Here is a 26,277-nt window from a genome sequence, read left to right as displayed (position 1 = left end):
TAAAGAAGCAACCGGGATTTTTAACTTAAAGCAAAGCACTATGCAGGTTCCTCCCTCGGGGGAACAAAACGGAATGTGGTGGACACTTAACCAAGGGTGGGTTTTTACACGTGAGCCGGCATGGAAATCCCTTCTCTCCCCACCCCTCCCGCCACCCTTATCAACCTCCACTCCCCTCTCTTAACTCGGACAACCAGGGTTTTCGCCTGCTTCTCTGTGCTCCCCCAGTCATACATTGGGGCAAACATACAGAGACCTGGTCATCGCATCACAACTGGGTATTACATACTTTCTGAACCTTCTTCACCAATTTCTCATAGGAACGCCTCCTCCCCCCATCAAAAGCCAACAGTCATAGAGCTCCAAGTCTTTTCTGCTTAGTGGCTGCATACGGAGCCATGGGGTACAAATGTCCCAGAAGCCAGCCGCTTTTCAAGTGAGGAACATTTGTATTTTCAGTATTTTGCCGCTACGATGGTACAATGAACATCCTTATACATACGACTTTGTGTACACTTTTATTTCTAGGAGACAGACATCTGGGAAAGAGGCTTAGAAAGGTATATTAATTGTTAGCTTAATATGCATTGCCAGTCTGCTTTCCAAATAAAGCAGGGTAATTCACATCTCCTTGCTAGCAACAAGTGTTAGTCTCCTCTATTTTTACCCATCTCATGGGTTTAAAGGAATGGCTCATTGTTGTTTTAATCTGCACTTCCCTAGCAAATGTGCGTTATTTTTCAAAGGTTTGCTTTCTATGAATTGCATGTTCTTGGTCCATTTTTCCTGAGTTATGCTTTTCTTACCAATTTGTAAGTTACTGGTATTATAGACAGTGACCCCTTTTTTTGCCATACATATGATAAATATCCCTCCCCCATGTGTCAGGCTTGAGAATATCAAATCGTGCTTAAGAAGTTCTCTCTCGCCCCAAGACTATGTAAGTGGATTCTTAAATTTTCTTCTAAATTTGAACTGCTTGTAAATTTTTTAAGATTCTGGTATTTCTGATTATATTTAAGATAGACATCTACCTACCTTGCCACCCTAAAGAGTGCATCAGTATACTAACATTACCCACTAAATAATATATTCTTTTCTCAACATTATTACATATTAAGTTCTCCTACTTAATGGAACATAGCCTTGGATTCCCTATTCTGTTCCATTGAACTATTTACGTAATTCTTTATCAATACCACACTGATTTGGTCAAAAGGCCTTCTCAGTACATCACGGTCACTTCTCAGTCAAGTTTACCCTCACTGGTTTTCTTTGCTACATCTGTCTGAGCTCTTCTCAAGTCTTAGGCATTTATTCTTCTACATCAATTTCAAGATTATTTCATTCAGTTCAAAAAGAAAAAGGAAAAAAAAAAACCCCACTGCTTTGGAAATTCTCAGTGGAATTGCAATAAATGTATTAATTTTGGAATAATAGGTATATATATGTTACATATTTTTATTTCATAGTCTTCACTAAAAAGGATACAAGTCCCATGCTTGTTCAGTGTTTTCCTAGGTCATTTGCTGCTGTTGAAAAAGGGAATATGTAAACTTCCATTTCTAGGTGCTCCTTTTCAAAACAGAAATGATCATTTCTAGATTTTTTTTTTTTATCCAGCTACCTTGACAATTTTTCCTATTGATTTTATGTGTATACATATACATTTCTTTAACCTGGAGATTTCTAAATTTTCTAGACATACAAACATTTCACTGTCTTACTACATTCAGTAGAACCTCTACGACAATGATAAATAATTATAAAGGCAGACATCGTTTTAAAATTCTTAATTACAATTGAAATAGTTTTAGTGTTTTGCCATTTCAGGAAAACATTTACTATTGAGGTGTTTTTGTTAATATTGTAATATATAGCCGTTTTATGTTTAAGTAATTTGTTTTTATTCCTATTTTGTTTCTTTAGATTGTGTTATATTAAAAATGGCTGCTTAACTTGATCAATATGGCTTTTAGTCTCTCTTGAGCTGGTCTTTTCTGCTTTACTATGTTGAGGTACAATAATGGATGATGGTGATCAAAGTTCCTAATAATCACCCTAGTGTCACTGGAATAAACTATTGATCATAATGCGTTAGCCTTTTGATGCACTCAAAAGTCTGCTGATGAATTATTTTGAATTTTTGCATTTACTTTTTTTAAAAAACGTTTGAGAGCGAGAGCGAGCGTGTAAGCAGGGGAGGGGCAGAGAGAGCGAGGGAGAGACAGAATCCCAAGCAGATTCCACACTCAGTGCAGAGCCTGATTTGGGGCTCGATCCCACAACTGCAAGATCACGACCTGGGCTGAAATCAGCTTAACAGACTGAGCCACCCAGGGGCCCCATGCATTTACGTTCATAAATAATATTGGTCTATACTTTTCTTCTTTAAAATTTGTCAGGTATTAAAATTATGCTGGTTTTCTAAAATGAACTACAAACCTTTTCATATTTGCTGCATCCCCTAAGAGTAGAAATAACACATTTTCTGTTTTGTAAAGGTTAGATAAGACTCAGCTGGCAAATCGTGGCGCCCTGGTGACTTTTTCCAATCGTAATTGTCAATCACATATATAATCTCTCCTATACTAATCGGCTTTGTCAAGTTTTCCATGCTTTTTGGATCAATTTTGGTCCTTTGCATTTTACTAAGAAATCAACCCTGTGTTTTTCAAATGTGTTGCCAGAGGACTGACTACAGGTAAGCATTTCCTAGAGCCTGTTCCTTCCTCCGTATCCCTCATTCCCGTCACCTGTGTTTGCTCTCCCTTTTTTCTCGGGGTAATGAGGCCCGTAACCAGCTACGGGATTTATTTACCCTTCAACATTTGTTTTCTGCTTTATTAATTTTAACTTTTACCTTTGTTATTTCATCATTCCTCCTCCCCAGCTTTTTGTTTGCTTAGTTGTTCTTTTTCTAAGTTCTTATGATGCATACCCCACTATTTTTCATCTGCTTTAAAATTTTTTTTTAATGTTTATTTTTGAGAGAGAGACAGAGTGCAAGTGGGGGAGGGGCAGAGAGAGAGAAGGAGACACAGGATCCGAAGCAGGCTCCAGGCTCTGAGCTGTCAGCCCAGAGCCCGATGCAAGGCTCGAACCCACGGACCGCGGGATCGTGACCTGAGCCGAAGTCGGATGCTTAACCCACTGAGCCACCCAGACGCCCCTAATCTGCTTTAATAAAGGTAGCTTTCCCATTCTAGGGGATATTCCCTTTCTAGGTGATCTACACTATTTCGACTTTCTTTTAAAATAAAGAAAAACACCTGAAACGAAAATTTAAGAGCCATGATGCAAGTGAGCAATGGAACTAAGTGGGCATGCTAAGAGCAGGAGATTAGTAAACCAGCAGGACAGGAGGAAAAGTCGTCCCTATTTCATTAGTACAGGCCCGGTTTAAACAAAATTCTCTTATTGTGTTGTCAGGTTTTCACCCTGCATGTCACATTTTGGGAAAATGACTGGATTCATATACAGGTTACAAAATTACCACCAGAAAAGGGGCACCTGCGTGGCTCAGTTGGTTAAGCATCGACTTAAAAAAAATTTTTTTTTAACGTTTATTCATTTCTTTGGGGGAGAGACAGACAGACACAGCACGAGTGGAAGAGGTGCACAGAGAGAGAGAGAGACAGAGACAGAGAGAGAGACAGAGACAGAGACAAAATCCAAAGCAGGCTCCAGGCTCTGAGCTGTTAGCACAGAGCCTGACACAGGGCTCCAATCCACGAGTCGTGAGATCATGACCTGAGCCGAAGTTGGACACCCAACCGACTGAGCCACCCTGGCGCCCCAGGCATCCGACTCTTGATCTCAGCTCAGGTCATGATTGCACAGTTCATGGGATCAAGCCCCGCATGAGGCTCTGCGTTGACAGTGTAGAGCCTGTTTGGGATTCTCTCTCCCTCTCTCTCTGCCCCTCCCTTGCTCATGCTCTCCCTCCCCCTCCCTCTCAAAATAAACAAACTTAAAAATAAATTTCCACCAGAATAAATGCTGCAGTCACTGTACATTCAGCCTAATACTAAAATTTTTATCTGTAATCAGAACAGTGTTTCAAATCCAGAGCCCCACAGATACTGCACCAACAAAAATGGGCTCTTATGTCACAACAGTGAACTTACCAATCCAAGAACGTGGCCTGATGCCTTTGAGATGCATCTTTAGGTCGGGCTGATGTAAACCTTCCCAGGTAATAGAAGAACTCATCATCCAGAACCCACGCCGTTTCCAGGTTCAGCAATGTATCATGTAAGCAGCAACCTCGTCCGTGTGATTGTCTCAGACAGCAAATCTTAAAAATCGATGCCAAAGGGACAGAAAGAGGGTCTGCGTATCCCAGTGTGAGTGGCTCTGACCTAATTAGAAAAGTGTCTGAGGCCAGAAGCAAAACTGCTCCTGTTTCCTTAATCCCCACTACAGGGAACTCTAGAAGGCTTACAAGGTCCCAATCTGGCCTGGGGAAACTGAAAAGGACACTCAGATAAAATCACATTCATTTATGCTCTACTAATTCAGAATTATTTTTATGATCTCGAAAGGTTTGGACTCAGGTTTCCATTTTTAGACCCTATGACAACAGGCAGAGAAGGAGGCTCAACCTACTTATGGGAACAAATTTTAGAAGCTCTGACTCATGTGTAAACAACCAATGTGCTAATCATTTATCTGTTGGTTAAAGCAAAGACTTCTATTTGGGTTGCTACCCGAAGTCCTTTTTGAAACCAAAAAGAAATTAACATTCTCTGCATTTAATTATTTTCTCTTTGTTCCTGAATGTTTTCCCCAGCGAATCCTAGTAAATAAAAGGTTATTATTAAACCCCCATTAGAACAGGAACTGTTTGGTGGTAGGAACCACTGAATTGTTCCCGAAGGTCTTTCAACCAGCGAGGAAATGCATCCCTTCGCTTCAGGCGATCCGCACTGCTTCCGAGCAAGGGCCACGATTCCACCTGACGTGAACATCCAGTTGAAGCAACCTGCACATCCTAATCGACAACCCGATGTCAGACACTAGCACATGTGTTGGTGCAGAAGCAAGGTCATGTGTATGACTGCACCCCGAGAACATGATTGGGAGGTGGGTCTCTAGGAATCCACTGGCTGGTTGTGCGCTAGGGTGGCAACCCAAACCTTCGTACGTTCCTACTTCCTGTCATCTGAGTCCTGGAGACAATGCCCCCGACACCTAGCATCTCCTAACCGCCTTTACCCCATTCTGCAGGGGGTGAGCTACTACGCCAAGAATTAGGAGTCATAGTTCACATTCAAGGCCCAGTACTGGCTGTAAACAAATGGTTTCCAATTCCCCAGAAAAACCCTTACCAAGGGGTATTTGGTCGGCTGTGTTCTTTCTGCATGGCACACCACTTTTCATCTGTCAAAATTAAGTGAGATAATCTGTTTTCCAAGGTTCAATGGCAATCAGCTACGTGTTGTGCTTCAGAAATAATCTGGTTGGGCCAGATATGCTCATATTATCATCTGAAATACTTAAACTTCACTTTCTGGCGGAAATATTTCTAACCCTTCTTATTCTTAGCAAACAACTACATGCTAAGGCTCAAAGAGAAGGGAGGCGTATTTCACAGTGCAAAGGCCAGGGGGTGGGGGCAGGCCCGTTGAAGAGGCTTGTGTAAGGTGGGGTGGGAGGCTTGGTGTGCACATCTCCCCCCATTCCCATCACAACACGGTGCCTGGAGGAAGGGGAGAGGTGGGGGGGGTGGAGAGCGGGGAATGCAGGCGCTCCCGCTGCCAGGCCTTGTGGGGTCAAGGTCACATGGACCATCTGACCTCCGCATGATCCCTCAACGCCCAGCTTCACCAGCCACTCCGCTGTCGCCCTAGTGGTGTAGTCTGTCCCCCTGCCTCCCACCTGCTCTCTCTCTACTTTGTACTGTTTCTCCCGCAAATTTTAGCCAGGATGCCAGATCTCAATGCCGGAGTTCCTGCGTCGGTATAGATGGATTCATCACTCCGCTGGCAGTGTGCGTCCTCCAGGGGCTGAGGGCAGTCGGTGGCGTTCCCCCTCTACCCCCCGCCAGCATAGCTCCTCCAACACAGTACAGGAGACTGGTGTTGTCCAAGTGGAAAACCTGTGTGATCGTTAAACCGCCTCGGCCAAGCTCAACTATGGCGCACTCAGGCTGGAAGTTTTGGGGGATCCTGCACTCTGTGCACAGGGAACAACTTCAACTCTTCCGAGAACCGCCTTCTTGCAGTTACAAGGAATGAAGGAAGCCTTTGTAGAGAGGTTGCTCTCTGAGTGGGGCCTCACCAGGTAAGCAGGGCTCTCTGTCTCTCTCTCTCCTTCACTCACACACACATACCCCACTGGGTGAAGAAGGGCAGGGGAGGGGGGAATCAAACATATAGGCGACTTGGGCAATTCAGCTTGGGTGCAGCAAAACAGGTGGAAAGGAAGTGAAGGGAAACTGGGCTGAACCAAATTACACTCCACCTGAATACCAGGAAAGGGGTATGGGGCCCGTTTTTTCCACAATACTGTCCTTTCCTTTCCTAATTACTAGTGATTTCCACCATTTCTCTGTGAGTCTTCAACTAATGACTAATGAAAAGCCCTGAGATTTCACGATTCTACTTCCTACTTGTTTTCTATTCTTATTCTATACCAATTAACTGATTCATCGTGTTTCCCTCTCCCAAATGACAAATCCACAGGCCCTACCTATCGGCTGCCTCTCCCTCCCCCTTCCCACGAGTCAAAACAAGCCAAGCTGCTTATGATTATAAAACAAACTTTCAAATATTTTTACCAAAAACATTTCTCCTAAATATAACTTCCATTATTTTGAAAAAGGCCAAATATTTTTGCCAGGTGACTACATTTATCTCTCTTTAATCTCTGTTATTCCTTTGGCCATTTGGGAACACAACAGATTATAAGGAGTATTGGCTCAGCGCTCTACTGTTCACATTTCTACTGACCCACGATGCTTAAGTACCAGCTAGAAGGAGCGGACCATAAAACCACATTAGTTCCCTAACAGTTCGTGAAGAGAACTAATGATCCACACAAAGTATCAGGAAACACAAATAGGGCACGATACACGAGGATACCTAAAATTGACTCTATATCACTTATCAGGTAGACCATCTTAGAAGATCTGGTGATTATCCGTCAAGTGATAATTAGTCAATTAGTTTAACTCTCAACCCAAATCTCTTGTGTTGAGGTGCTCACAGTCTAGTGGATACACATTCTGCTTGATACAATGTTGAGTTCCTCTCTTTCCCTTTTTTTTTTTTAGAAATTTTCTTCTCTTTCTTCATTGCATTCTATCCGATTCCAGGGTTGGCCAGTTTCATTTCACCTCACAGACCATGTGATCCCTTTTGCAGTGTTCTAGCGCCTTCTTCCTCTTGCACTTCTGCATGTGGCTCTCAGAAAGATGTACAAAATTTATGAAGGCTTTTGTGTAATGAATGTCTAACACTACAAACATTGTGGAAATTCTAAAAAAAAAAAAAATTTTTTTAAAGACTATTTAAAGTCAACCACCTATGCAATACCCATATATCATGACCTGTCACCAGTCAACAAAATGTCAAATATCTGTAAAGTTCTGAGTAATTTTCATCTATCTAGATGCCTACACATTCCCTTGGCTGTAATGACCCCATGGAGCCCTGCCCAGGGGAAATGATAAGGTTTCTATTAGACTGTAAGCATCTTGGAAGTCAAGGGACTTACGCCTCTTCGTATTCCGTATAACCACCTGCCATATATACTCCAACAGCAAAATAAATGCTTACTGCAAACAAATCAATCATCCTTACCTACTTTGAAAATGTCTGAGTACATAAAAAGTGAGGTTCAGGGGGGATACCGTGATGAATCTGGTAGTAAAGTCAACTATGCCTTCAAACTCAAAAGAGCCTGAATTTTTATTAAAAGTCCTTCTTTGAAACTGGCTGTTTTCTACAACTGGAAACAATAGAAACAATGGCTTTTTCATAGCAGCTGATGTGAACTGCATTCCCTTAAACCAGGCTAAGATTCTCCTAGTGCAAATTTTAAAGTACTGGAAAAAAAAAATTCTTTAATTAATTTTGCCCTTATAAATTGCCGTGCATAGTTGTTATTTTTCACATGCAACAAGTTTTTAGGGTCTGATTCACTAGATATCTTCTGAGACAGTCTGGCAAGACTTAATTTATTTGAGAGATCAACTCCAAATGGAGAATTTCATATAATTATATAAAAAGTAAAAGGAATCTGAAAAATGTTTTTACCAGTCATAGTTATTTTAACGTATACTAATTTGGGTATAGCTAACATAGTTTAGAAAAAAAGATCATCTGCTGCTTAGTATAAAAAGCTGCCTTTAAAAGAAAACTACTTTTCCTTGTGCATTTACCAACAGCACATATTATACAGAAATCTTTCCTCCAGGGTGCTAAACCTCAGCACTGAATCTAGATAATCACTTCCACTTTCCAAAAATTGACCTTCCAAAACTGAAATGTAGGAGAGACTGGAAACACTGAATCCAACGGTAAAGGATTTTTTTTTATTATGCTAATGATTTCCAAAGTGTAGTCACTTTAAGTGCCAACCTAGTTTGTGGATAATTTAAGGAGTCATTTCCAATTAAGGTTTTATTTAAGTATGCACGGAGGCCTAATATTATCAGTTACACACACACACAACCACAGCAGCGGCAAAGAAGCTAATAATAATGGAAATAATACCAATGATGATGATGAGGGAAGTCTTATGCGGTGCTATATATTACTAGCAAGCATTTTAAGCCCCTTAACATTGGTGAGCAAGTGCATAATAAACTAAAACTAAAACTAATAATAATAATAATACCCAAATTAGCAGGAACGGAGCCATGAAATAAAAGCAAAGGTGCTTGCCCAACATGTGCCACATGACAGGAGACAAATCCAGAAGGATGAAGGCTGTGTATACGGGGGAAATGGAAGGCAGAACCAGCCAGGAACGACTTTGCCCCTGAAGAGATCAATTCCCAACCCTGTGCACAGAGAGGACGACCCGGGGCAGGGACCAGCAGACTGGAGAAGGGCACCAGGAGCGGGGAGTAGACTCTGTTTGTTGGGAAGGAGCCTGTGCTGTCCCTGGTGATAAAACACAGCTTCGTCCGCTCCTGAAGGAGGCCGTCAGACCAGCCCTCCCAAAGCAGAGCACGCGGGAGTTACCCGGAAAACCAGTGAAAAACAGACTGATTCCGTATGCCCGGGCAGGGTCAGAGAGTCTGCTCATCTAACAAGCAACCAGCTGATGCTGCCGGTCCGTGGACCACACCTGGAGCAGCTGCCCTGGAGGGCAGCTCAGCCGATGGTGGGCAGAGAGAGAGAGAGAGTTTAACAGAAAGGCCATCACCTGCTGGGCAGGGCACAGGCCAGCTGGGCTCCTGCTCTCCCCTCACTTCCTGGGTCTCCAGTCCTTCACCTGTAACACCAGGAGGAAGAGTCCATCTCTAAGGTCTCTTTCTAGCTTTACAAATTTGGGGCACGGATGGAGGCTTGTAGCCTGAAGAGCTTACACCTCCTAGGTCAGGTAGTGAAGAGGAGGGCAGAGCTTCAGGCAACGGGAGGCTACCCAGCAGTTGCACTTGTCCCAGACGAGACTGGAAGAATTTACATGCTGCTGTCATCTTATCCCTTTATCCCTCGTGGAATGCCCAGACAGAAATACAAAATGATGTGTGCACAAGGCTATTTACTGAAAAACAACGGACAAGTCTGGGAATAACCCGAATGTCCATCAGTAGGGGATCGACTGAATAAATCTAATACATTCATACCAGGGTGAATGTATTAATACACGAGGAGATGTAAAAGAGATCTAAAGAGATGTAAAAATACACGAGGAACTTCTCTATAGACTGGTCAAAGTTCTCTATATGCTGATACTAAGAAAATTGCAAAAACAAAAACAACTCTAACAATATATAAAGTTGGTATCGCAATCATAGAGAAACATGGTCTCACTTGACTTTAAAATGTGTTTTTATTGTACATCCCCAGTGGGATCTAAGATAAGAAAGAATTGTCAAGAAATATTAAACTGTATCCAATAGTAATAAAGATAGCAAAATTTTAGGGGTGCCTGGGTAGGTTAGCATTGAAGTGTCCAAACTTCAGTTCAGGTCATGATCTCACGGTTTAAGTTCGAGCCCTAGGTCAGGCTCTGTGTGATAGCTCAGAACCTGGAGCCTGCTCTGGATTCTGTGTCTCCCTCTCTCTCTCTGCCCCTTCCCTGCTCATGCTCTCTCTCTCAAAAAAAAACAAAAAACAAAAAACAAAAAACAAAAAAAACACCAGATACTAAAAAAAAAAATTTTTTTTTAAATGGCAAAATTTTAGGAAGTGTTGAAGTTGGGTTATAGGATTTCATTATGCTCTTTGCCATCATGCAGTTTTCTCTATTTTTGTATAGATTTGAATAATTTTTAAAAAATCAACTTTCCAGAAGTGCCTAGGTGGCTCAATCGGTTGAGCATCTGACTCTTGATTTCAGCTCAAGTCATGATCTTATGGGTTGTGAGATCGAGCCCCACACCAGGCTCCTCACTAGGCTTGGAGCCTGCTTAAGATTCTCTCCCTCTCCCTCTGTCCCTCCCCCTGCTCACACTCTCCCTCAAAAACAAAAAAAAAAAATCAATTTTCCTGGTAACCTTTAATATTAACACACATGCACACCAAGTAAGAATGTAAGAAAGAGCACAGATGAGCAGCAAAGCCAACTTTAGGCCAAGGTGAACAACAAGGTTCCTAATATAAAATGTACATACAAGCAGGCAAGCGGGGGGTGGGGCTGACCCCTACTACAACATAACATAGTCCACATCTGTAAGATTTTACTGTATTCAAATACATTTTATAGGATCTCATTCTGTGTTCACAACAAAATTTCCCGTGACTATTTAGCACATTTAGAACTAAGGTAATTGACTCAAACCGGTTCAAACCCATGTTATCCTATCTCCAAGTCCAGTGCTTTCATACGCTGTTCCCCAGTACCCGCACCGACAGAGGAGTGGGGTGAGGGCCATGGCCTAACAGCACTGCCAGCAATTTCAAGTCCAAGTTTAAAAATTCATGCTGATTTCCATTGCCTCCCAAATACATATGGGTTTAGCACTTTTAGTGATTTGTCAAATGGAATAGACCCACATGTATACTTTGTACCTTTATGAACCCTGGAAGCACAATTCCTTCTTCCAGCTTCAGAGGCATTCAATTACACCAGGCTGCACCGGGACAGTGACATCTGTCACCCGGATGCCTTTGGAGGCCCAGCAACAAAAAGGGACACGTCCCATTGTCCAACTAGCGCATTGCTGGTAGCATTCCCAGCCGATAATATTTCAATCGGCACCTACAAATACACTTTCTGTTGATGTAACTTTTTAACCTGAAAATTCTGTCTAGTCTTTTAAATATACCACCTAGAAATGAGTCAGTGCAATGGCAGGCAATTAAAATCACATAACATGGTTTGCAATTGCTCAAGCCGACTCGGGCGCATTCTGGAAAGAGGCACTTCATGGCTATCCTGAGCAGAAAACTGCGAGATGAATGAGGAACTCAACTTCACAACAGCCTATTTCAAGGGGGGGAAGGTGAGAGGACAGTAACATTTATGAAATGGTAAGGTTTTTTTTTTTTTTTAAGAACAGTTTAGACTTATAGCATTATTCTAAAGATAGTACAAAGAGATCCCATATACCACATATCTGGTTTCCCCAACTATTAACATTTTACATTAGTATGATACATTTGCTCAATTAATGAATAGAGGTTGATACATTAACTGAAATCCAGGCTTTATTCAGATTTCCTGTTTTTCCCTAATGTCCTTTTCCTGTTCCCAGATGCAATTTTGATTTTTCTTACAATTTAAAATTCACCATAGGAAGACGATTTAAGCAAATATAACAAATGCAAGCATAAAAGACTAAAACAACGCTTCTCAAAGCAAGAAAAATTCAAATATTGGATGAAACACCAACAAGATCGGCTCGTCAACAGACCAACCTTGACCTATATATAACTCCAGTAACCACCGTCTTAGAGAACTTGCCAAACAGGGAGTGAATTTCCAGGTGTGAAAAGTGAGCTGTGGTATGGAGAACACCAATCTGAAAGTCAGGTTCCGATACTAAGGCTGGGTCAGTCATGCTAATAAGCCTACGTGTCATTTCAATCAGGTCCCCAAATAGCTTGCTAGGGTCAGAAACCTACAAAATACTTCTGTGGGTACTACAGGGGCCCAAAGTATGTGAGCCGTTGCCCGTCTCCAGTCCGTTTGATCCAATGAAGGAGTTAAGTAGAAAGCACAGAAAGATGATCTTAAAGATTTCAAAGAGCAAGGCAAGACGACAGCCAACGTGGAGGAAACAAGCACGTGATTCACTGGAAGTGAACTCACTAAGGGCTTAGGCAAAAACTGCTGTAAGAACTGAAGCAGGAAGGGAGAAACCATGTCAGAATGATTATAAAAGGAAAGCCAACCTTTCTGGGCTAGAGTTCATCTCAAGAGAGAAGGTATTAGACGAAACTGACTCTTGAAATCCCCTTCGGCGTCTCTAACTCCGCCATTCCTTTTCATTTCGGTCTCCAACAACGCAGCGAGGTTAGCAGCAAGGATACCCTGGCCTGTCATCAGCCACAGAGGGCCTTAGAGGACCACAAGCAAGTCTCCCCACCAGCTGCCACCGACAGAGAGCTTTTTCCTGCCTGACAATGAACAGGAATCCTCCGTTCAGGTGGATGATATTAGCAAACTACTAAGTAACTACTTAAAAAAAAAAAAAAAAAAAGATGTTAAAATAAGACACTTTGCCAATTAACTCGAACTTAAAAGAAAGACATTTTACTATCTTGAAGCTATGTTATATAAACCACATGCTCCATTAATCTGTTCATTCAACCAGGCCCAATTGAGCCCTTCTGCAAAACAAGCCAACAAGAAGCTTTTAGTCCTTTACGGAGAGGCTACAGAGATTTCAGCATTTCTGTGGCATTTTAAAGTTTGGACATCCCTTTAAAAGCAAGGTTTCTCAACAACCGTGGCACTGCTTTGCGTGGACACGTCTTTGTGGTGCAGGGCTGTCCCATACACTATAGATACACTACAAAAGGCTGAGCAGTATCCCTGGCCTGTCCCCACGAAAGGACAGTCAAAAAGGTCTCCAGACATTGCCAAGTGTCCCCAGCTGGCGAAATCGTCTCTGGTTGAGAACCTCTGCCTTAAAGTAATTCGTGATATGTATAAATAAATGCAACATGGTTTTAACAGTAACATAAGATTTCAAAGTGGATTAAGTGACATTTTAAGAAACCTTCCAGAAATCACCAATCAGAAAACATAATCACACAAAAAAAGCAAAAGTATGCCCTCAGCTGTCAGGAAATCAGTACTTTTAAAACAATAAATAAATGTAACGTACAGACTTGTTAACTCCCCAGAAGCAAGGAATCTGGGTTAGAAATCATCTTCAATCCTCTCTGTTCTGGGATTCGAAAGGAAACATCAGACTCTACACACGGCAGCCAATCGGACCGAGCACAGGCAGAAGGTGGTCTGGGAAAGACGCCAAAATGGGACACCTCGTGACCACCGAGTGCCGCCCCGACCTACCACATTCCCACCTCAGAGGACCACGGGTGCACCGCCCAAGAGTCATGTTTGCCACCAGCGATGAAAACAGACCCCATTCCCCACAAGAAGATTAAGGCCAAGGAAAGAGGAAAGAGCTCATGAAAGTATGTGCCTTATAAATGCCTTAGGCTGATGTCTGGAGGTTTCCAACTTGTCACTCAGCTTCATTTGGGGGCGGAGAGGAATACTTCTATAAACAACAGGACGAGTAAGTTCTTAAGGGAAACCCGAGAGAATGCAGGTTCGGTGCCACTGGCTTTTTTAATAATTGGCTGTAAAAGCTGTTTCTTAAAAAATCATTTAAAAAAAAAGACATTCCTCATTTTTGTGGTTACGGAAGCTCTTTCTTCTCCTCTTTTAGGTGCCAGCGTGAACATGTATGTCAACTCACCACCGTAACAGATTTAGGTCAGAAGAAAACGGCTAACTCTACCCACCCTGTAGGGGGCAAGGCCACCCCGATGCCTTTTTCTTTCAAGAAGCGATGCCAATGGATAGTCTCTCAGAAAGAAGGGAGGGGATGGCCGCCAAGGTGGCTTAGAGACCCAGGCAGTCGGCACCTGGGCTGGGAGATGTCGATCACCCAACACCCCCACCACCCGCACACAAGTGTGATCAGCCCTCCCTGAAGCCGGCTCAGCGCAAAGGCTCACCAGATGGGTCTCTGGATTGCAGGAGCCGTCTGCCACGCGGTGCCCTGGGCAGCCGCTCCCTTCCACTGACTGCGGTTCCATGACTGTGGTTCCACCTCCTCTGGCTCACACCCAACTCACTCCCCCACCCCCAAGGGGTAGAGCACCCATAGGGAACTGGTTGTGCCCGGTTTCTACAGGTGGGCAGATGGCTGGCAGAGAGAAAATCACAGGGGAGGACCAGGGAGTTCAACCCGCGGGGTACTAACCAGGCTAAATGTTAATCACGGCATAGGATCGTCTACATTAAAGATCATTAACCAGGCGCTCGGGCCTCTTGGCAAAGAATGAGGGTTCACAAGCTGAAAAAATGCATTTAGAGAAAGTAGCAGCCTCTTGTTGCCAAACACAGCGTTTAGGTCATTTCAGGAGAAGGGCACCTCAATGGCGCAGAAGGAACAGAAGCAAATGGGGGGGGGGGCTTTGGCGAGGGTGGGGGGCACACTTCTTCCTCTTCTTCCAGAGCGGTTCTCCACCCATAGCTGCAGCTTATTTTCCGTTCTTCCTCATCCCTTACGAGGTGTAACCGTGACCTCACATGCAAGGGCGTCTACAGGTGAGGAATTCTCAGCAGGTCAGGTCTGCAGAATCTGTGTCTCCAACTGTCCATTTCTAGGGGGCAACATCTCCTTTTAAGGTGATGGTTTAGACTCTACAATTTCGAGCCACGCAGAAAGAGGACGGCGTTTCCCTACTCATTCATTAAGCTGCCCTGCCTTTCCTCCCACATCCAAGGGACCCAATGCCACGCCATTCTCAAGCAAAACAAGAAGTCGCCATCAAGCAAACAGGGTCACAAGTTCAATTTCACACATTACCAACGGCCACGGTTTTGAAGGCTTCTGACAAGTGTTCTTTCTGACATGCTTCAAGCGGCTGCCCAGGGGCAGGCTTACCGCCCCCCCACCCCCACCCCACCCCCACATACACCCTCCTCCACCGCTCAGCCCAGCACGGGCTCCGCAGCCAGCCCTGGTCTGAGGCAGCCTGAGAGTCTCTTGTTCTGGACTCGCCCGAAAAGAGCAAGCACTACCCTGCCTTTCCATTCCAGTATTACATAAGTCAGTTTCCCTCCAATTATCTATTGGCCACAAAGCATTATTTGTGACCGAAGTATAAAGAAAAGAGAAGAAAAGGAGAACCACACTAATTCCTGCTAGCGAGATGAACCTGAAATGGAGACGCAACAGATTCCCGGAGATTCATTTCTATATGTGTTTTTAATCACCTTTAACCTGAGTACTCTAACTTAGGGTCAAGAGAACAGAAGTGCCAGTTTTATTTTCTCTTAAAGGGGATACCCATTTATATGTCTGGAGGCTGGCAAATGTGGGGGCAAAGATTATCAGACACTTGATTGACAATTCTGAAAAGTTCCAGATTGAATGCCCATCCACAGAAGAGCAAAATCATTTAACCCGTGTGAACACGAGGGAAAACTCAACTTAGGAGTCATGGGACTCATCCTCCCGCATTTCCTGTAAAGGTTATAAAACAAAGGAGGCATTCGTTTAGCAGGAGATGAGCCTAAAACAACGAACAGGTACACCTGTCCCACCGTGGCCTAGCTGACTGCATTCACGGTGTTTAACCTGAACAATGAACTCTAAAAAGAAAAAACATTTCAAAATAAAAAATCTAGCCTCACTTCACCTGGAGTTCTGTACCAAATTCCCGAACTCCGCACGACAGATCCCTTCGCTGGGTCTATTTTTGACATTTCAGGAACACAGTGATGACAAATGCACTAATTTATTCATAAAAGGGGGGTGCGGGAGAGCAATCTCTAGAATAGTTTTTCAGAGCACTAAAAAAAAAAAAAAATAGGTCTCACGCCAGATGACACAGGTTAAACACATACTTACAAATTTTTACTGGATGTGCTTTGATTTTTGAAGCAGGCGAAAAACGTTTAAGTGACACGAAAGGAAAAAAAGAAATCAAATAATTCCCCCAATCCTGGCAGATTTAGATTAAAGCTACCAAATCCATTAGGAGAGAACGTTCTCCCGACGTGAACCAAGGAAAACGGAATCCTTTGTGGCACTTACCAGATTCGGAGCAGGAAGACCTCGCTTTAAAAGGGGAGAGAGACAGAAAGGCTGGTCTAGATGCAGATGGTTGTCTGTTTCCCCTAACAACAGCAGCAGCGAGGAGAAATCCTGGTCTCTGCCGGTTCCCCGTTGACAGGTGATCAGCAGCCCGGAGCTGGAGGCACTGTGCCGTGTTTGGGGGGGGGGGGGGCGGGGAGCTTTCCAGGGGAGGGTTCTGCAAGCAGCGACCGCCCAGGTAGGGCCCCGCTGAGAGCCACCCACCCGGGACACCCTCGAGCTGTACCGGCTGGTGCCGTGCTGAAGCCTGTCTGGGCTGGAAGCTGTTGCTGCTGCCTGCGCCTTGATCGAATCAGGAGCAAATTCCAAAGTGGGGAAGAGAGGAAGTTGCTCGTCTGAGGCGGCGGAACCAATGACTATAGGAGGAACTTTGTGGATTCAAGAGACACCAAGCACAGGACACAGCCCCCAACGCTGCCCGTGCGGTGGAACCGCATCGGGAAAGTTAAGAGCCGATTTCCAGGAAGAAGGGCGCACACCTAGCCTAGCTGAGGCGACCCTGCAACCTGAGGAACCCTAAGGCACACAGTGTCCCTTCTTGAACACTAATGGCGTTTCCCCCCCTAAATGTTCATGCCGATGTTGAAAGGACATTCAAGAAAATGAAGGAATCTTTCTGGGTACTAGTGTTTAAGAAATTGATCAATTGCCCTCCTCTGGATGGAATCTAGCTTTGGATTCCATCTCTACCACCTTACCAGCAGGGGGTCCCTGGGTTAAGTATGACCTGCCCACTTCTAGCTTCCTCATCTGTTTAAAAAAAAAAAAAAAGGAGCCTTGAAACCACCTTCACGGATTGTTGAGAGGAATGAGATCCTGGGGGGGGTGGGGGGGGAACCCACAGTCCACAGTCAATGGGCCTGTGCCCCATCACGTCCCCATCTCCTCTAACAGCTTGTGGCCCTAGGTCAACCACAGCCACCCCCTCTTACCTACCTTCCATTTAAAAAGCGATCCAATGCATACCCAACAGCAAAAGATGTTTCTCCTGTTCTCTTTGAACCAATGTCTCCAACAGGTTAGGAGACCAATGTAAAAACCATTTTAGCACTCAAAGGTCAAAGCCAGATCATGTGGCCCCTCAGCCCAAACCCTGAGAGGTAAACCAACTTGCGGCCCAAGTTAGAAGAGGTCTCTGACCCTAATTCCTTGGCAACATCCCACTGCAGAGCCAAGAACACTTGGCGTGCTCACTTCTAAGAGTCAAGAATGTGCAGGGGGGAAAAATAGGCACTTAACTGAGCTAGAAGTCTTTTTCCTTAATGCTTCCTTTGAAAAGGCAGTGATTTCTTAAAATGGAATTCGCAAGTTGCTTATTATTCTACTCTTTGACAACAGCTCAAGTAACCCTTCAAGGCAAGTAGAGACCTTCAGTGGGAGGGGGAGTCCCAGAGGCCCACTGGGGCCAAGAAGCCGCCATCACCATCTGGTGGTGGCTCTCGAATACTGCAGTCATGAACCCCGCACCATCTTCAACCCATTCTTCAAGAAGCGGCGCGTCCGAATTTCTGCTTTACTGACTTGCTGAAAGTGAGTTTCGCTGCTCAACTGACAATCGTGCTTTCACACCACAACTTCTTCCCCGCCTTCGTTCTTTTCCACTGACTTCTGATCAGGCCGCTAAACACAAGAGGGAGGACCAAAGTTCTGTTCTTCCCTATGGCTCCTGTCCCCAGTTCGACGCCTGGTGATTTGGTTACAAAGAATGAAATTCCCAGAGGAAAGAGAAGCAAAGAGAAAACACTGAGAAAAGAGAAGCAAAGAGCCGGTATGTTCCCCGAAGGTAACAGCCAAGAACCAACTGGAAAATACGAGGCAGGCATCTCTACCAAGTAAAGAGGCCAGTTGTAGACCCAGGACGTAACAAAGACGAGGCAGCACGGCCCTGGCCAGCGAGCAAGCCTTGGGTGGGTTCGGGGAAGTTGTTCTGTGCCGCTGGAAGACAGAACGTGCTGGAAATTGGCTCACAAAGAGCAGCCTAGCAGGTAACGTTTGAAAAAAAAAAAAAAAAAAAATGCTCCCAACCACTTCACTCCTCCAAAGCCTTTATCAATCTCTGGTGAATAGATTTAGGTCCGGGAGGCTCTCAGAAGCAGGTAACAACTTCAGGGAAAATATGCCAGAGGAAGCGAGGGCCCCGGAATAGAAATTGGAAATTTATATTTAAGTGGCATCACTGGGATATGCTCTAAAATGATACTAGGGGGGCGCCTGGGTGGCGCAGTCGGTTAAGCATCCGACTTCAGCTCAGGTCACGATCTCGCGGTCCGTGAGTTCGAGCCCCGCGTCAGGCTCTGGGCTGATGGCTCAGAGCCTGGAGCCTGCTTCCGATTCTGTGTCTCCCTCTCTCTCTGCCCCTCCCCCGTTCATGCTCTGTCTCTCTCTGTCCCAAAAATAAATAAACGTTGAAAAAAAAAATAAAATAAAATGATACTAGGGATTTCTAAGCAAGTAGTAGGGGAAGACCATACATATGGGTTTTACACGCAGCTGTACAAAGGCCTGGGGACCAGCTGGCACATCTTTCTTCGTATAGTAGCAACATCTGCTTGGAACAGAATAGAAGAAAGTGTCTCCTTTAGTTACAAACGAAGACTGGAATTTTCAGGACTTTATTTACTACGTAAAATGTCCTTCCTTTTTTTTTTTTTTTTCTTTTTTTCCTACATCAGCCCAGTAGGTTATTTGCAACAATTCTAAAATTAAGGACCCGACTGACATTCACTTCAATTTTCTCTAGGCATACCTTGGAGACATTTCGGGTACAGTTCCAGAACGCCACAATAAGCAAACATCAAAATAAAGGAGTCAAATGAAGTTTCTGGCTTTCCAATACATATAGAAGCTATGTTTATATGATACGGGAGTCTATTACGTGTGCAATAGCATTCTGTCTAAAAAAAAAAAAAGTACGCACCTTAATTTAAAATTGCCTTATTGCTGGGGCGCCTGGGTGGCGCAGTCGGTTGGGCGTCCGACTTCAGCCAGGTCACGATCTCGCGGTCCGTGAGTTCGAGCCCCGCGTCAGGCTCTGGGCGGATGGCTCAGAGCCTGGAGCCTGTTTCCGATTCTGTGTCTCCCTCTCTCTCTGCCCCTCCCCCGTTCATGCTCTGTCTCTCTCTGTCCCAAAAATAAATAAACGTTGAAAAAAAAAAATTTTAAATTGCCTTATTGCTAAAAAGTGCTAATCATCATCCGAGCTTTCAGTGAGTCACAACCGCACATCACAGATCACAACAAATGTAATAATGAGGAAGTTTGAAGTATTGGGAGAATGACCAAAATGTGATGCACGGATGCACAGTGTGCAAATACTGTCGGAAAAAATGGCACCAGTAGACTTGCTCAACGCAGGGTTGCCACGAGCCTTCAGTTTGTATTAAAAAAAAAAAATCTATAAAGCAGAGTACAATAAAACAAGTTATGCCTGTCCTAGACTAATTCAAGAGGTATGTCTCAGTACATTATCTCCCAATCAAATGTACACTCTCACGTATAAAAGAGCGCACGTGTAAGATAGCTCACGAGTATTACTATTAGCTCTTTCCTAAACGCTTCCGTGGATATCAACTGGCAAAAAGATAAAATGAGATAAAATACCCTTTACCAAGAAACACAGTCCACATAGAACACCCCCCTCCCCATGACACAGGCCTTGCTGTCTTTTCGGCCACTTTACTTTAAAAACCTCGGTAACCGGGGCGCCTGGGTGGTGCAGTCGGTTAAGCGTCCGACTTCAGCCAGGTCACGATCTCGCGGTCCGTGGGTTCGAGCCCCGCGTCAGGCTCTGGGCTGATGGCTCAGAGCCTGGAGCCTGTTTCCGATTCTGTGTCTCCCTCTCTCTCTGCCCCTCCCCCGTTCATGCTCTGTCTCTCTCTGTCCCAAAAATAAAATAAAACGTTGAAAAAAAAAATTAAAAAAAAAAAACCTCGGTAACCGTCACAAGCACACCCCCGAGGTCCCACAAGCTGCCGTGCTGTGATGGAACACGACAGTATCTTTAAAACAATCAGAAATCGGGGCGCCTGGGTGGCGCAGTCGGTTAAGCGTCCGACTTCAGCCAGGTCACGATCTCGCGGTCCGTGGGTTCGAGCCCCGCGTCAGGCTCTGGGCTGATGGCTCAGAGCCTGGAGCCTGTTTCCGATTCTGTGTCTCCCTCTCTCTCTGCCCCTCCCCCGTTCATGCTCTGTCTCTCTCTGTCCCAAAAATAAAATAAAACGTTGAAAAAAAAAATTAAAAAAAAAAAACCTCGGTAACCGTCACAAGCACACCCCCGAGGTCCCACAAGCTGCCGTGCTGTGATGGAACACGACAGTATCTTTAAAACAATCAGAAATCGGGGCGCCTGGGTGGCGCAGTCGGTTAAGCGTCCGACTTCAGCCAGGTCACGATCTCGCGGTCCGTGGGTTCGAGCCCCGCGTCAGGCTCTGGGCTGATGGCTCAGAGCCTGGAGCCTGTTTCCGATTCTGTGTCTCCCTCTCTCTCTGCCCCTCCCCCGTTCATGCTCTGTCTCTCTCTGTCCCAAAAATAAAATAAAACGTTGAAAAAAAAAATTAAAAAAAAAAAACCTCGGTAACCGTCACAAGCACACCCCCGAGGTCCCACAAGCTGCCGTGCTGTGATGGAACACGACAGTATCTTTAAAACAATCAGAAATCGGGGCGCCTGGGTGGCGCAGTCGGTTAAGTGTCCGACTTCAGCCAGGTCACGATCTCGCGGTCCGTGAGTTCGAGCCCCGCGTCGGGCTCTGGGCTGATGGCTCGGAGCCTGGAGCCTGTTTCCGATTCTGTGTCTCCCTCTCTCTCTGCCCCTCCCCCGTTCATGCTCTGTCTCTCTCTGTCCCAAAAATAAATAAACGTTGAAAAAAAAAAAAATAAAACAATCAGAAATCAAGCAAGCAGAAGGACAATTCCATGCATTAACGCATCCCGCCCCCCCTCCTTTGTAAATGACCCGTGTTCTAGGGCCATGCTGAGCTCAAATGAGCCGCTTTTGACAAACTCCCGGAGGCCCAAAACTCTGTCCTCTCTGGCTCCCAGCACACCGCCTTGGACCTGAATAGACAGTTAGTGAATTCCGCTGAAAGACAGATGCGAGCACCCGTGAGTCGTATCCCCGCAAACTAACCCCGCAAAAAGCGCAGTCACTGGTGTTCGGCCAGGCAGGAGACAAATGAACCGGAGCACGTCAAGGCAGCCTAGTAAAAAACCATTCAAAGTGAGGGGTACACTGTCAAAGGGCTAACATGAATCACCAGACTGGGTAAGCCGGGGATCGGGACACCTGCAGACCAACCCTAAGGGTGCCATTAACTACCCTCTTCGCTGGACTTGAGGCAACTTCACGTATTAACCTCTCTTAAATCATCAAATGTCTCACAGGAAAGGAGTAGGGGAACTTGCCCGCCATCTCCTCTCATTATTAAATCAACGGGTACCTTCCACCCAGTCGGTAGTGCTGAGGACTGGGAATCATTTGTGCTCCTGAGCCCCAATTTAGTCTCTTGATCTCAGAATGGTGCTATGTAAGGCAGGTCCTCGTTCTACGGTTTCTAGATCCAGCCTCACGTAGTTAAGAACCCAGGCTTGAAGGCCCAGCTCGGATGCTGTCTCATTCAGCAAGTATTTAGCAAGCTCCTACCACATGCCGCATAGCACGAGTACCACGGGGACACGAGGGCTTCCGGGATGCAAGGGCTGGCCTCTTACTGCCCGTCCAGGTCCTATTTTGCTGAAGCCTTCAACACCTGTCATCTGTGCACACGATTAACTACTTAGCTTTCACACGGAGTTCTAGATTGATGTAATTGTTTTCTAATGAGCCCATCTCACCAATAAAACTCTAAGCTGCTACAGAGGAAGGCCAGTGTCTTCCTTAGTAATTTACTAATTATCTTGGAGCCAGTCTTCTGACAGCCTCAGCCGTGGGAACTCAGCTGCAAAACCCAAATAAACCGAGAAACAGCTTCTGATCTCTGAAACAGCAGCACCATCACCGGGCTCTTGGGCTCAGAGCTTCACTTACTCCAACACCATTCTGAACAAGCTTCATTATTTTGCTTCCCATTACAAAGATCAAGTTTCTAATCTCATTAAAGTGCAGTAAACAGCAGTGCTACTATAAAAATCTAAACACACCAATAAAAAGTATTCATTGATACAAACAGCAATTAAAAATCTCAGCCATTATAATTATCAGCCCAGTGAGCAACCAGTTCATCATTTAAAGCTCTTTTTTATCACTGCTTTAATTCTCTAGAAGGTACAAGAGGATGGCTTCAACAATTGGGGTAAAAAGGTCTATTCTGAGGCTCAAATCACAGGTTCTCACCCAATAAGAGGCATTTTTATTTTCTAAAACTAAAACTTTTCCAATTTTTATGAAAGCAATGTAGATTTTTTTTTTAGTTCATTTATTTTGAGAGAGAGAGAGAGAGAGAGAGCGAGCGAGCATGCGGGAGAGGGCAGGGAAAGAGGGAGATAGAGAATCCCAAGCAAGTTCCATGCTGTCTGTACAGAGCCCGATGTGGGGCTCGAACCCATGAACTGTGAGATCATGACCTGAGCCGAAATCAGGAGTCAGGTGCTTAACATACTGAGCCACACAGGTGCTCTGCAATGTAGATTCTTTACGGGAAAATTATACATACAAACACAGGCAAAGGAAGAAAACCTACACCTAGGAATCCCTTTCTCTAATGCTATATACATTAGCATGTTACCACCCTTTCAGATTGTCTACATTTCTGTTTATTTTTAGGTTTCTTACAAAAAGATGGGATCAGGGGCACCTACGTGGCTCAGTCAGTTAAGCGCCTGACTTTGGCTCAAGTCATGATTTCACGGTTCATGAGTTCGAGCCCCTCATCAGGCTCTGTGCTGGCAGCTCAGAGCCTAGAACCTGCTTCAGATTCTGAATCTCCCTGTCTCTCTGCCCCTCCCCCACTCACACTAGGTCTCCCTCTCTCTCATAAATAAATAAATATTGGGAAAAAAAAAAAAAAAAGATGGGATCAAGGGCGTCTGAGTGACTCAGCGGGTTGAGCCTCTGACTCTTGATTTCAGCTCAGGTTGTGATCCCAGGGTTGTGGGATCGGCCGGCATTGGGCTCCATGCTGCTGGGCATGGAACCTGCTTGGGATTCTCTCTTCCTCTGCCCCTCCCCCTGCTGACACACAGGTTCTCTTAAAAAAAAAAAGGGTGCTGGGGGGGGTCAAATTATACAAATCAATCTGTCACTTACTTTTTCACTGAATGGTATGCTTCCTTGTCATCACATATCTGTATCATTTTTAAGGGTTTCTTACTATTCCTTTTTCGAGACCTACCACAGATAAACTATCTTAGATTGTTTTAATGCTGTTTTATGATAGACAATGCTTTGTAGGGGCCAAGGGCAGACCGCCCCAAAATATGGCACTTTAACATGAAGATTATTTTGAGTTAAAAAGCAACCAAAACCCAACATATTCAGGAAAAGTTCTTTACCTCCCCCCATACCTGTCTAAAAAGAATTTAGACAAAAGACCTGCTCCAGGAACAGAGCTATCACCATAGATAACTACATTATTCTGTGAACGAGGTTTGGTAGACAGGGAGCAAGGCCTATTTGATCAAATCCTGTGTCCCGTTGTTTTTTTTTTTTTAATTTTTTTTAATATTTATTTATTTTTGAGAGAGAGAGATAGAGTGTGAATGGGGGAGGAGTAGAGAGAGAGGGGGTGACAATCTGAAGCAGGCTCCAGGCTCTGAGCTGTCAGCACACAGCCCAATGCAGGGCTCGAACTCACAAACCGTGAGATCATGACCTGAGCTGAAGTCAGAGGCTTAACCCACTGAGCCACCCAGGCATCCCTGCGTCCCATTGTTTCTAAGATGCCCAGCAAACATGTTTACCAAACATTTACTTTTTTTCATCTCGTTGGCGTTCCTTCCCTTTGAAGTCCCAGACCCCTATCCCCTATCTCCTTAGTTCAGAATGACACATAGACCTCATTGAGCCTGAATGCCTTTGGAATTTCCACGTCCATGTGAACTCCCTGTAAGTATGCTACTAAATTTGATTTTCTCCTATTAACCGGTCTCGTGTCAACTTGATTCTTCACCTGCCCACAAGGACCTTGAAGGGGACATTACATTTTTGCTCCTTGACATCTTCCTTATAGCCAATTCTTTGGATATATATGTAACAAAGTATATTTTATAAAACACATGCATTATATGTATGTATCCTTAGAATATACATCTAAGAATATAATACATTCCTATTTCCTTAGGAGGAGTTCCTAATGAAGTATGTTAGCTAGATCATCAGGCATGTACACTTTTCTCTATGGCTGATAACATTCAATAATGCACTTACTCAGAAAAATTTAGAGAATATAAAAAAATTACCCCGATATTAAAATATAAAATTAAAACATAAAAAAAAAACTACCACCCCGATACGGTGTTAATATTTTGTTGTGAGCCCATTCCAACCAACCTTTCCTATGTGTATACGTTCTTCTTTTTCCCAATTTTAGAATAGTTTTGCCTGAATGAACACTTGGTTTTACTGCAGTTTTTAGAGAATTCCCTATGAAATATTCATGCATCTGCTTTCAATTTAATAGCTTGAATCCAAGCTTTCAATAAGTCCTATTATCGACCAAAAGAAAGCCAACCTCAAAGTAGGTGAGTAAATGCTTTATTCGTGGTCTTCCTGAGGACCGTGGCCCCGGAGACAGTATTTCAAATTGCCCTGAGAACTGCTCTGAAGGCTGATTACACACGCAAAAGGCGGAAACAGGTATACGTGCTTGTGAGCAGGTCTCCAAATATTTGCATGTCACAAGGTATAATTTGGTTGTAAATATTGAGGTTTACTGATTTCCACACAGGCATGTGAAAGACCCTTAGGTGATCTTAATACTTTTCTATCATTATCTGATTGTTCAAAAGTATTGCCTGCATGTTTCTGCTTCACCGGTTTTCTGGCTCTTCTTGTTTCTGGTGTCACCTTGAGGTCACTTGAGAGGGTCACAGAAGGCTGACAGTCACCTACGGCAGTTCTAATGCACACGATCAAATTCAAGATCGTTCCGTTCTCTTGCGTGGCCCATAAGGAGAGAGAGGGAGGCAGAAAGCAAGGACAGCACAAAGGTGAGGAAACTGGAAAAGGCCAAGGAGAGAGAAGATGGAAAACTGCCCCTCCCACTTCCCCTGGGTTGCCAGCTTTGTGGGCTTCGTGCTGAATTATCGCTGCCTTGAAAGTCACACAGTCACCATTAGTTACGACCTATGGGGTTGACGTAAAGAAAAAAGCCAAAACCCCTGGCCAAAGAGATCACCCCAGGCTGACCAGAATGTGGTCAAGACCCTGGCCGGGGCTTGATAGCTCCTACTGCCTGAAGCGAGTAAGCATCAGGTTCAGGTATACCTGTCCTGAACTTGGCCAGCCAACTGCAGGGCCCAAAACTCAAACCAGTCCAGCTGACAGGTTCAATATGTCCAGCGCTGATAGGCAGTTCCTATCATACTGATAGACATACTGATTCATTGTCTGCTCTGAGGTTCAATGCTTAGAAGTAGCTTTCTTCCCCTGGTTGTATAATTTCAACGACACCGGTGTAAAGGTCAAACCTGTGGTTTTGGTGTTGGTCAGAATGGAGGGAGAGAGACACATCCCAGAGCATTCCAGGGTTTGCGGCTCGGGTGGGGAACTAGCTGGAGGGTGCTGAACTTTTCAAGACAAAAGATCCTGGTGCCTTTCAAACAGCAGGCTAGGCAGAGAGAAAGGCTTTATAAAGTCTAAAAATAGGCACC

At 44.5% G+C, this 26,277-nt stretch overlaps 1 protein-coding gene and 1 long non-coding RNA gene across 5 annotated transcripts in view; both read right to left on the bottom strand.

Moving 5' to 3' along the window:
* The window catches only part of NEDD4L (NEDD4 like E3 ubiquitin protein ligase), a 346,027-nt gene that overhangs the window by 193,303 nt on the left and 126,447 nt on the right, over positions 1–26,277 (bottom strand). Inside the window, exon 1 of one of the 4 annotated variants that reach the window (XM_086683106.1) lies at positions 4,131–4,155. The exons of the other annotated variants lie outside the window; for them this stretch is intronic. The gene's annotated coding sequence lies outside the window, so the exon portion shown is untranslated. Of the gene's footprint in view, positions 1–4,130; positions 4,156–26,277 lie in introns of those variants that run through there. 4 annotated transcript variants of the gene reach the window in all.
* On the bottom strand, positions 6,852–17,285 carry LOC147575642 (uncharacterized). The gene is made up of 2 exons (XR_015242592.1): positions 16,412–17,285; positions 6,852–7,484 (listed from the first exon to the last, which is right to left on the bottom strand). It is a non-coding gene; the product is annotated as an uncharacterized LOC147575642 (long non-coding RNA).

This window comes from Puma concolor, chromosome D3, assembly GCF_028749965.1.
Source record: "Puma concolor isolate L17-30 chromosome D3, mPumCon1.1.hap2, whole genome shotgun sequence".
NCBI classification, from domain to species: Eukaryota; Metazoa; Chordata; class Mammalia; order Carnivora; family Felidae; genus Puma; species Puma concolor.
The sequence above is the reverse complement of the archived record's forward strand: the minus strand, read 5'-3'. Positions and strand labels throughout refer to the sequence as shown.